Raw genomic sequence first — 12,312 nt, forward strand, 5'->3', positions numbered from 1 at the left:
CCCCCCCCCCCGCGAGAGGGGGTTTCTTCGTGCCTTCCTGTGAATGGGCGGAATGTCGGTCCTGTCCAGAAAGCTAGCTTCCTCTGACTTTGAGTAAAACTCTGCACTCAGACCTCTGTACTTACTCTTGATAAATCAAGAGGACCTTTGGGACCTTAGAAATCTTTTTCTCCCATCAAACCCGGGCATTTAAGACTATTGTCTTGCTAAGGATTTCAAAGTCTTTGGGAAGTCATTGACTGAACTTTTTCCATCTTTACTTTTTATTTTGGAAAATTTAGAGATACACCAATGTAAGAGAATAGTATACTAAACCTCCAAGGGGCCATCACCCGGCTTGAACGATTATCAACTCGTGGCCAGACGTGGTTCATCTATACTTCTTTTTCCCAACTTTGACTCTTTTTGCCATTATTTTAAGGCAAATCTCAGACATCATATCATTTTTTTCTCAAATATTTACAGAAGGCAAGGAAGCCATCACCCACTACTCAGATTGTGCCCAAAAGACTAAGGAACCAATTCAAATAGGCTCCCACTAGGCAAGGATGTGTCAATTAGAGCAACAAAAATCGATAATAACTGCAATTGTTTCAAACATTAAATGTGATTATATCTATATGTTCATAATGATTCTACAGCAACTCAATTGATTGGTGACTATTGATGAGTAAGAGGGAATGAACTCGTTAGTTTGAAACTATTTTAGAATAAAAGAAAGCAATCATGCATTTATTCTGCCTTTTCTATACAAACAGGACCTCAGGGTGACCAACCAGGTTTTACTGGTCCTCTGCTGTGTGTTTGCTTTGCTGGTCTAACAATCTTATCTTCCCTGATGCAATGGATGCCTCTGGTACACATGGGAGAGGATCTTGTATACAAGGTTCTGCTTAGTAGAAAAAGATTAATATATTTTAAAAATATATTCCTATAACCATGTCACACCCCCCTACTATGATCTTTATAAACGTTATGCTGCTAACTTCCTCTATAGCCCAGAGGTAATCCTGAGTCTCCACTTGGTGGAAAGGAAAATGAGGCCCAGATGAAAACCTTATCAGACGGCAGGTTGTGTTGGTCGGGGTTTGTACTTGGCTGCACATAATAGAAATCCATCCTTAATGATTTAACCAAATAAGAGTTTATTTTTCTGATGTAAAAAAGAAGTCTGAAAGCAGACTGTCCAGGGTTACTACAGTAGCTCTAAGATACCTTTAAGGAACCCACATCGTTTATTCTGTCTTCCTTAATGTATGGATTTTATTCTTATAGTCACAAAATGGTTGCCTCTTTCAGGTATCACATCTGTGTTCCGTGGAGGAAGAAAGGAAAGAAGGAAGGGTGAAAAGCAGAAGGCCTCCTAAGCTTTGCCCTTTTATTTATGAAGGGATACTTTGTCAAAACTTCGTATACATTTCATTGGCCACAACTTGGTCACAGGGTCATACCTAGCTGCAGCAAAGTGTAAAGAGTATTTTAACTGGGCTATTAGTCAGCATTTAGAAAATCAGGGTTCTCTTAGTAACATAGAAGGGGGAAACGAATGTTGGGTGGGCAACTGGCAGTATTCCACCCACAGTTCCACAGCATCTCAGTGAGATCCACATTGGACTTGGCAGCTGAACTTGGCAGTCAACTGCCATGGTAGTTGAGAAGGCTAAAACTGCCATCCTGTTAGTAATGCAGAAAAGCATAGCCTATCATTTGTCTGTCACACAACATGAAAGCAGTAGATCTGAACAACATCGGTAGGTCTGCTGGGCCACAGACTGCATTGCCTGGTCACGAAGAGAAACTGAGCTTCATGAGAAAATTCACTACCACTCAACGATGAGTTATTAAACGGTAGCATTGACCAAGTCTTTGCTAAGAGATTTAAGTAATCAATGGATTTCTGTGTATATATTATTATCAAAGAGCCAACTCTTGATTTCTTTGTAGAAACATGCATTAGTATAAACATTAGTTGGCATCATAGTTACCCTTCTATCAACAGTATGGTTTGTTTAAACATAGAGTCTATGGGAGTCATTGGTAATTACTGGTTAAGAATGACGGGCTCTTTTTGTAATTCTGGAGAGGAGATTTTCAAAACTCAGTAATGAATTTTACAAAGCATGGGGTCATTCTTAAACTAATAAGGGATTTTTTTTTTTAAAGATTGGCACCTGAGCTAACAACTGTTGCCAATCTTCCTTTTTTTTTCTTTTTTAAGATTGGCACCTTGGCTAACAACTGTTGCCAATCTTTTTTTTTTTCCTGCTTTATCTCCCCAACCCCTGCCCCCCATACACAGTTGTATATCTTAGTTGTAGGTCCTTCTAGTTGTGGGATGTGGGACGCCGCCTCAACGTGGCCTGAGGAGCGGTGCCATGTCCTCGCCCAGGACCCGAACCCTGGGCCGCCACAGGGGAGCGCGCGAACTCAACCACTCGGCCACGGAGCCGGCCCCAATAAGGGATTTTTAATGTAAAACTGCCAGAGGGAAAAAGGAACCAGGTTCTGATTCAAGATGGCAACGTAAGAGGATCCTGAACTCATCTCCTCCCATGACCACAGTGACTCTACAGCTACTTACAGAGCAAAATTCTCTGCCAAAAACCCAGACTCTGGCTGAGTGACTCGTATGCATCACGTAGGAAAGACTGGGTCATGATCTCACCATGAACCTAACCCTCAGCTCAGTGACCCACAGTCGCGAGGGAACTCGAAACCCAGAGCTTCTCCCTGAGGAGTGAAGGATTTCTACCCCACATTAGATATCCCGGACGTTTAAGACCTCCACCTGAGAGATGAGCCCCAAAAACATTTAGCTTTGAAAACCAGCTGGGGCTCACTTCCATGACACCCCTAAAGCTCTAATATCTGAGGAAGGCTCTTAAATGGCTGGCGCTCAGCTTTAACCACCACAAGGCCCAGAAGTGACTGGTGGAGGGGCACCCGGGCTCTGTATGGGAGAGGCCCATTTGCTTGTCTTGGAGCATCCACCTGGGGTAGGCCTCTGATCTGACACACATTGGGGGGCCTGCCTGGATGCTCTCCAGGGACAGAGACCAGTGGGTGGGTGCCGTCTTTGTGCTCTCCCTCTGCCTTGCTCCAGAGCACTGGTATCTCCCAGACAGGAGCTTATATACTGGTTTGAAGCCCCAGTTTTTGCAACTACCACCCAGGGGACACCTCTAGTTCACCTGTCACTGGGGGCTTATGTGTGTTCCCATAGGACTGCATATATTTGCATACTTTAAAAGCTGCTACCTCAGGGTCTGGCTTCCAGTCAGCTGAATCTAGGTGCTGACTGAGGTCCCCCACTTTGGGATCCTGACAGGTCTTGGCGCACCCTCAACTCCTGGGAGCCGCTAACAGTAAAACAGTCTCCTTGGACAATCACAGAGGTGTGAGAGACAACCAAGAGCTAGGGCAGGGTGGAATGAAAAGTTTTATCTCCTACACAAGGCCACTTCCTCAAGACTGGGAGAGGTGGCTGTTTTATCTAAGGCATAAAAACAAACGCAGTGAGTCAAGCAAAATGAAGAAACAAAGGAATATGTGCCAAAGAAAGAACAAGGTAAAACCTCAGGAAAAAAACTTTAATGAAAACTGTCAAAGGATGCTAGTTAATATACTGAGCACCCATGTCATTTTCACATAGAAACATTGGATGGCATGGTTTAAGGTAGGGTTGGGATGGTCCCCTTGCCTCCATCCAAAATCACATTCTCCAGTTAGCACTGTGCCTACAATTCCACCATTAGAAATGTATTATTTTGGCTTTTTATTTTACATCTTTGGGATTTTTCAAAAAGTGAGTGGCTCTGGAGTTATATTAATAATAAGCAATTTTACATTGTTTTTGACTTAACATTCAGTCTAAAGGAAAAAAACATTCTAGTAAATTTTCATGAGGGGAAGGTGGAAGAGAGAACTGAGCCAGCAAGTTGTGGGCAACAAAGGGACAAGGTGAAATATTTAGGTTTTAACTTTGTCGGTTTAGCCACCCCTTTTTTCATTCTCCCCACGTGCGCTAACTTTCTTTCTCTCCTTTGTTACAATCTCTAGCTTCTCTGTTATCAATATCTGCAGGCATTTGGGGCATGGATGAAGGATTCTGCATGCACAAAAGCAACAGTTCCCAAATTTGACTCTTGTTAAACATTACAATCAATGGGGGATATTTTTAAAGGACCCCTGACAATGGCCCTATTCTTTTCTTCTAACTATGAGCTCCCTGAGGGCAAGAATCAGTGTCCTGCATTTCCCATGGCATTTGTTCAGCACCTGTCTGTGGAATGAATTAATGAGTGGCTGGTAAATGCAGTTACTTCAAGGAGAGTAGGTCCCTCAGGAGGTGCAGGTCATGCTGCAGTAACAAAGAGCTCAAAGATCACAGTGGCTCAAGACAGCAAAGGCTTTGCTTTCTCACTCACACTACCTGTCCTCTGTGAATTTTGCTATGTTGTCCTCACTCCTGACCCCAAACTGGTCATATCTGGAACATTGCCAATTGCAGTCACAGAGAGAAAAGATGCACAGCAAATCTTGTACTTGCTTTTAAAGCTTCACCTTGGAAGTGATGCACTGCTGCTACTCAAATTTCATTGGCTAAAGCAGAAAGCATGTCCGTATCTATCTTTAAGGGAGCGAGAAAGTGCAGTTCTGCTACGTGCTTGGGAGAAGAATGGAAAGATTTAGCAGCCAGCACTAATGACTGCCACAATGGACAGTGGGAGGAAGAAAAGGGAACTAACGTATGTGACATATCTACCATGAGCTAGAAGGTTTCTGTTATCTCTTTTCAGTCTCGTAAGTTGTATCACTATTGTTCCCATTTTACAGACAAAGAAACTGAGGCTTGGTGAGGTTAAGCAGCTTGCCTAATATTAAGTGGCTCTCATTTATACTCAATATTGGCTTTAAAGCCCAAGTTCTTTCTAAGGCTCATTGTCTATGACTGAGGTTACTAGTCCCTGCCAAACTGAGAGTTAGTTGCATGTTAGTTCCTGTTGGGATTGCATGCTTAGGTGATTCCTGTCGAATTTTTCTACTACCGGCTGGTCTGCCATCTAGGATAACTGCCTACTTCCTAAGGGGATCTGTTTCGCTTATTTAAAAATCACAGGTGTAAACATCAAAATAAAATCCTGAAGTTCTCTAAAAAATACTCTCCTCAGCCCCCAGTCCTGGGCTGACTTTGTTTTCCTTTGCATTTAGTTCCTTTTTGGGCCACTGGCTCTTCCCCTTCCAGTTCCTTGAGAACCACAAAAGCAGGAAAAAATATCTGTGGGACTGAGGGAGGCAAGCACAGCCCTCTTTGCGTTTGGCTGTGGTTTCTGCAAGAGCACTTAAAGCAACAAACCCAAATTATTGCTCTTCCTTCTTTTTTATCTATTTAGGAGATGAGGGATGATGAGTGCCTCTTATTTGTACATTAGAGACAGGAATTTTTCCAGGCTTCGATGCTCAGGAAGCACAGAAATTGAGTTTCTCTTTGTAGTAGCAGCTCAGCTCAGGGCTCCTGAGCAGCAAGGTAGGTGCGGTGCTGGGGCAGGCTCGGAGGAGGGCGGGGGCACAGTCCAGCAATTGCATCAAGGGACCTGGAGTCTAGCACCCTGGCTGTCTTCCTAATTCCAGCGGGGACTTCCTGAGTGACCTCCAGGGTGCCCCTCTGTCTCTCCAAGCCGCATCAGCAGGAAAATCAGGATAAATAATACCGGTAAAAGGAGACACTCTGGAGAAGAGACACAGTCAGGGCAGCCCATTCGGAGGACAAGCAAGGAGCACTTCTTTCTAACAGCTCAAAACAGTTGTGCTCCTGCTGCCTTCCTTCTTTAACCTTCTCTCTTTACCTATCTCTGGCTCAGAATTTCAATATAAAACAAAGTTTAAAATATGGGGAAAGAAAAGACGTGTGCCTTTGAGCCTCAACCGTAGGATAAGCCAGCAGGAATGTATCTTTGGTTTTGAACACTGAAATAAAATACTTGTTTTATTCAAGTCGTAAGAGTAAAATGAATGTGTCACTCACAGCTCAGGGCTCTCAAGCTGTTCCTTCCAGATGGGGTAGGGGGTCTCAACTGCCCGACACCATGGGAGCAGGCCACCCCTGGCCCGACGCTGAGATTCAGTGAATAAGTCTGTCTGGTGTTCTTGCTCACCATCCCCCCAAGCTAGCCTTTATTGGTAATAATAGTGATAGTTTCTCTCCTACCTGCCAGTCCTTTTGCTTATTTCTCGATTTTTTTCAGCATCAAGATGGGGAAGTAGGTGATATATATCGAGTCCCTCGAATACTTCAACTATTACTACAAGGCTTATATCCAAAAAACTGCAATTTTTTCTCCCCACAACTCCTGCTACCTGCTCCCAGAAATAACCATTTTCAAAGTATTAGCTGTTTGGGTTTTTTTTTTCCCTGGTACTTATCACTGTCTTTTGAAGTAGTAGGCACATTTTGTTATCTCTTGATTACTCTGATTGGGATGTTAGCTATTAAATTCCTATTATGGAAGAAAAGAATTTCTCCCTCTTACAATATCCCCCTCCTCCCTCCCGGGAGCCCTCTTCTCAACATATCCCCTCCCCCGTCTTCCATTATAGTTATGTCACTATTTTGAATAAATTGATAATCACATCCTTTAATTAATAATACATCCTTTAAATTATCCAATTATAATCATCAGTTGAGCTGACACCAATTCACCCCAAACTCTCTGAGGAAAGTGTGCATTTCCCCTCGACATTTTCAAACAAATCAGTTGGTCTTCCAGTTTCATGTTTCCTCTGGGGAGACGTGCCCCCTGGAGCCCTGTGCTCTCCCGCTGCCATGTGGACTGACAGCTTTTTAGGTCTACTGCCTGGTTGGCATTCTAGGAATTCCCTTTGCCTCTTGTTTGTGTTTAAAACCCTGTTTCCTGAACCTTCTTTCTTATTTTACTCCCTTGTTTATTGGAGCACAGCCTCCAGTATCTCAGAAGGGAGCAAAGGAGAAGAATTTGTAAGTGCTTGTGTGTCTGTAACATCCGTATCCTACCCCTACACTTTGTTCAAAGTATGGCTTTGTGTCCATTTCTAGGTTGGAAATTGTCTTCCCTTGGAATTTTTAAGGCGTTTATTTCTTTCCTGTCTTTGATTTCCATTGTTGCTGTAGAGAAGCCTGATGCCATTCAGATTCCTGGTCATTTTTTGTTTTTTAATTTTTTAATTTTTTTTTTAAGGTTTTTTTCAAAATTTTTTTTCCTTTTTCTCCCCAAAGCCCCCCAGTACATAGTTGCATATTCTTCGTTGTGGGTCCTTCTAGTTGTGGCATGTGGGACTCCGCCTCAGCGTGGTTTGATGAGCAGTGCCATGTCCACACCCAGGATTCAAACCAATGAAACACTGGGCCGCCTGCAGCAGAGCGTGCGAACTTAACCACTCGGCCATGGGGCCGGCCCCTCCTGGTCCTTTTTGACGGGATCCGGTTTTTCTTTTGAGAAGATTTAAAAATCTTCCCTTTATTCAGTGTTCTAAAACTTCGTGATAATGTGCCTTGGAGTGGATCTTTTCTTATTCATTATTTTCTGTGCTAGAAACTCATATACATCTGGGAAAATTACTTTTGTGTGTATTAAAAAAATAATTTTCTTTTCTCCCTTATCTCTATCATTTCTGGAATCTCTGTTATTTTGATTTTGACCTCCCCCTTGCCTGATCCTCTAATTAAGACTTTCTTTTTCCTCCATTTTCCATCCCTTGAGAGATTTTCAAATTTATCATTTAACTCTTCTAGTGCTAAAAAAAACTTCAGCTTATTGTATTTTTAATTTGTTGTTGTTGTTGTTGTTGTTGTTTGCTAAGGAAGATTTGCCCTGAGCTAACATCTGTGGCAATCATTCTCTGTTTCATATGTGAGGTAGGTCACACTCGGGTTCTGAACCTGTGAACCTGGGCTGCTGAAGTGGAGCCCACTGAACTTAACCACTAGGCCATGGAGCTGGTCCCTTGAGTGTTTAATTTTTAAAAACTCTGTCTTGTTCTTGGCATATTTCTTTTATACCCAGATTCCTGTTTTTATTTCTTAGGTGTAGTAGCTTCCCTTCTCTCCTGAGATGATAGAAGCTTCATGAGGCCATGGACTTTTTCTGCTTTGTTCATTGCTTTGTGTTCAATACCTAGAACAATGAGGGTCTTCTGTAGCAGGTGCTCAATAAATGTCTTTGAATGCATGAGAATATTTATTAGAGCTTATTGCACATTTTCTTCTGCTCCCTGAAGTTTCGGTTTCCTACAAATTACTTTTGCTGTTTGTTCTATCCTGGTTTTCATATCACAGTTCTTTCTAAAATGTCTGGTGTACTTTGGTGTCTGTTAATAATTAAGAATGTGGCACTAAAATGCTAATTCACAGCTCCTGCTTGGATGGGACCTGTCAAGGAGGGGCTTTACTACAGGGTAATCAAGTGGGACACAACCATTCCCTTGCTGGGAGCACGTGTCAGTGTCTCTATATAACTTCTCTTGGGCTGGTCAATTTCCCCATGGAGGAGTTCTCCAAGCTCGTGTCTGAGGTGTTTATTCCTGGCTGCCAGCACTGGGGGAGTTGAGCAAGGAAAGACATTGGCGAAGTTTCATTATTCAACTTAAAGACTTTACGGTAGCTCACCCTTGACCACAGCTTTGCCTGATGTCCCAGAACAACTCTGGTTGAGCTTCTTCAGAGGTCAACCTCCAGTCTTCTGACAGTGTGGGAGGGGCCATCTCCTAGCTACAAAGGATGGGGAAGGGTGTTTGGAGATCTAATTGCTTCCTTAAGACTTTCAACCAAGCTTCCTATTTTCAGCCCCATCTTGTACCTCTGCTCTATTAGTTTTCTATTGCTGCTATAACAAATTAGCACAAACTTAGTATCGTAAAACAACACAATTTTATTATCTTACAGTTCTGTAGGTCAGAAGTCCAGGATAGTCTCACGGAGCTAAAATCAAGGTGTCAGGAAGGCACTTTTCTGGAAGCTCTAGGGAGGAATCCATTTCCTGCCCATTCGGGTGTTGGCAGGATTCAGTTCCATGCAGTCATAGGACTGAAGTCTCCATTTCCTTGCCGGCTGTCGGCTGGGGACAGGGTTCAGTCTCTCTTTGTGGCTCATAATGAAGGCTAATAGATCACAGATGTTTTGTATTTAATCATTTGGTATTTATTTCTGTTCAGTCCCCTTTCGTCTGCACCGCAAATCTGCTTAATACTCCTCTCTCTCTCCTCCATCTCACTCTGGTTTATTGATGTGGTGTGTTAGTTTCCTCGGGCTGCCAAAACAAATGACCACAACCTGGGGGGCTTAAAACAAAAAAAAAATTTATTCTCTGACAGTTCTGGAGGCCAGAAGTCTGGAATCAAGGTGCTGGCAGGACCATGCTCCCTCTCAAGGCTCCAGGGGAGGATCCTTGCTTGCTTCTTCCTGGCTTCTGCTGGCTCCCTGCAACTGTTGGCATTCCTTGGTTTGTAGCTGCATCATTCCATTCTCTGCCTCATTCTTCATATGACCTTCTTCAATGTGTGTCTCTTTATATCCTCTCCTCTTCTTATAGGGATACCAGGCATTGGATTTAGGACCCACTCTAAATCCAGGATGCTTTCATCTCGAGATCGTTATCATTTGCGAAGACTCTATTTCCAAAATAATGATCACATTCTGAGGTTTCAGGTGGACATTATTTGGGGAGGGGGCATTATTCAACCTACTATATGTGAAGTTAGAGTCCAGGTCTGAGAAAATAATAAGGTTTGCCCACATGCTGACCACTCCAGCCTTGCCAATCTATGACATGAAACTGTGGCACTCAAGCGCATCTCCTCCTCCTCTGTTAGCCTGGATCTTCAATTTTTGTTGTTTCAGGCAAGAGATTAAATTTCTCATGCCTTATCACTTATTTTGAAAGAATATCGTTGATCTCTGGAACATTATCTATTACTTTTTTGGAATTCTTCCTTAATTTGTCCAAATATCACTACATTTTACTGGAATTCTTTGTAATTGGTAGTTAGGGATAGACCTATGCCCTGAGTTCATTGTAGGTGGAATTCCCTTCACAATATGATTTTGCTTATTGTTGATTTGGAGGCATTTCAGTGAGGCAAGTGAAGAAAACTTGTGTTTTCACTACTACCTTTACTGAAAGACTACTTTTTTTAAAGGGCTACATATCTTATGGGTGGATCATAATTTATTTATTTAACAAATCTGCTATTACGCTATTGTTATTTTCCGATTATAAATGACACTGCAATGGATGTCATTACACATGTGACTCAGTGTGGAAAGACCCTCTGTTTACCTTGAAGTATGTTTCTTGCTATTGGAAACTCTAGGAATTCACGTGTCTCTCTCGCAAGTGGGATGGGGAGGATAAGTCTTCTCTGCTGATGCTCTTCCATAGCTATTTCCACTTCTCCCAATAACCAGTGGTGACTCTACCTTGTAATTAATCCCCAGGAGGGCCAATGGACCTCCAGTCCTGTCTTGACCAAAGTCCTAAGCAAAAGGATTCAGGAAGGAATTACTATTTTCCCTCAAATACTTCCTGTTCTGTCATTTCTCCCTACCAGGCACACATCAGACTATAATGGAGATAGTCCTATATTAAGGGTGATTCTCTTGTCCCTTACAAGAAGAGGTCCGTGCAGACTTAGACAGGGATAATAGTTAATGGCCAGACTGGTTGTTAAAATATTGAAATACTTCTGTATCACTTGGTAAATTTTATTATAACATTTATATTATATAATTATATCATATAAATTTATATTAAACAGTGATAAGTAGTCAAGTTAATTTGTAATATAAACTATAATATAATTCACTAGTTCTAGTGAAATATTGTAGGATATCTCAATGACCCTTGATAAATGGCCACCTGTCCTAAATACATCTGAGAAATATTTGTGGCTCTACAGCCAGTTGGCCAATCCCAGTAGGCAGTGCAGACAGATTATGTTTTCTTTATAAAACTCTCTGTGCTTGGGAGAATCCCCAGTTTATCTTCATCCTGCAATTGTAGTTGCTATTGCATCTAAGTAGTATGTTTTTATCGGTCTTTTATAGTTACTGTGTTGTAATTCTTGTGTAAGTGAACATTTTAATATTTTGTCATATAAATATTTATAACAAAATGTTGAATATAAACACCTAGAATGAAGGAACAACAAAGTTTGGATATGTTTCTCAACATGTCTGTTAAATGTAATTAACAGAAATAATTTGGATGTGTGGGAGTATAAAAAAGAAATCACATCAAGATTATATTATTAAAAGGTAAAATGTTAAACACTTAAATATTTTATTAGATTAGGAATCACATTCTGTAAAATCTCATGATTTAAACAAAGGAAATTTGTAATCATCATTAAGGGAAAAAAATTTAAAACATCAAGAATAAGTAAAATAATAAAAAATTTCAGAAGTTTGAAAAGTCAAATTCTTGAAAAGGTAGATGAAGTTTCTTGAAAATGTTTAAAAGTAACGGATGGTTTTAGACCTGAATATTTAATAGAACTTCAAAAAAAAAGAATAATATCTGGGCCGGCCTGTGGCCAAGTGGTTAAAGTTCTGTGCACTCTGCTTCAGCGGCCTGGGTTCGCAGGTTCAGATCTTAGGCATGGACCTACACCACTTACTGGCTGGGTGGTGGCAGCGTCCCACATACAAAAGGCAGGAAGATTGGCACACATGTTAGTTCAGGGCTAATCTTCATCAAGCAAAAAAAGAGTTGGTAACAGATGTTGGTGCAGGGTGAATCTTCCTTAACAAAAAAAGAGAATAATATCAATATAAATACATAATTATAATCAATATTTGTAGTCCTGGCTTGTTAACGGGATAACAAATGTAACCAGAACACTACTTTTGGGAAACATAAATCAAGACAGTAAAATTTCAATCATTATTGATGAAGCTTTAGTTGCTCTATGTAAATATAGTAGAAAAATTTCCTTTAAATGAAAAATTTAGTGCTTTAAAGAGAGTTGGAAATTGGGTTTTTTCGTCAATATTGGGAGCTGACATAAATAAGATCTGAAATGCTATAAAAGTTTTTGTTGGTAATACCAGAGAGAAATGATTTTAGTGACATCCTGACATAAAAGTCTTACTCAACTTTATAGAGATGTGTCAGTGTAATGTTAGGGAAAAGTCTGGAGTCCTAACCATAATTAAAAAAAATTCTGGATATTTTCATTTGGCACTAAGCCAACAAACACAATCATTTCTGGACGATGCAGTTAAAGATATGGAATAAATATTTTCTTGATAACTTTATATTTACTACTATTCATCAAATA

This window comes from Equus quagga, chromosome 6 (assembly GCF_021613505.1).
Source record: "Equus quagga isolate Etosha38 chromosome 6, UCLA_HA_Equagga_1.0, whole genome shotgun sequence".
In the NCBI taxonomy this organism is placed as follows: domain Eukaryota; kingdom Metazoa; phylum Chordata; class Mammalia; order Perissodactyla; family Equidae; genus Equus; species Equus quagga.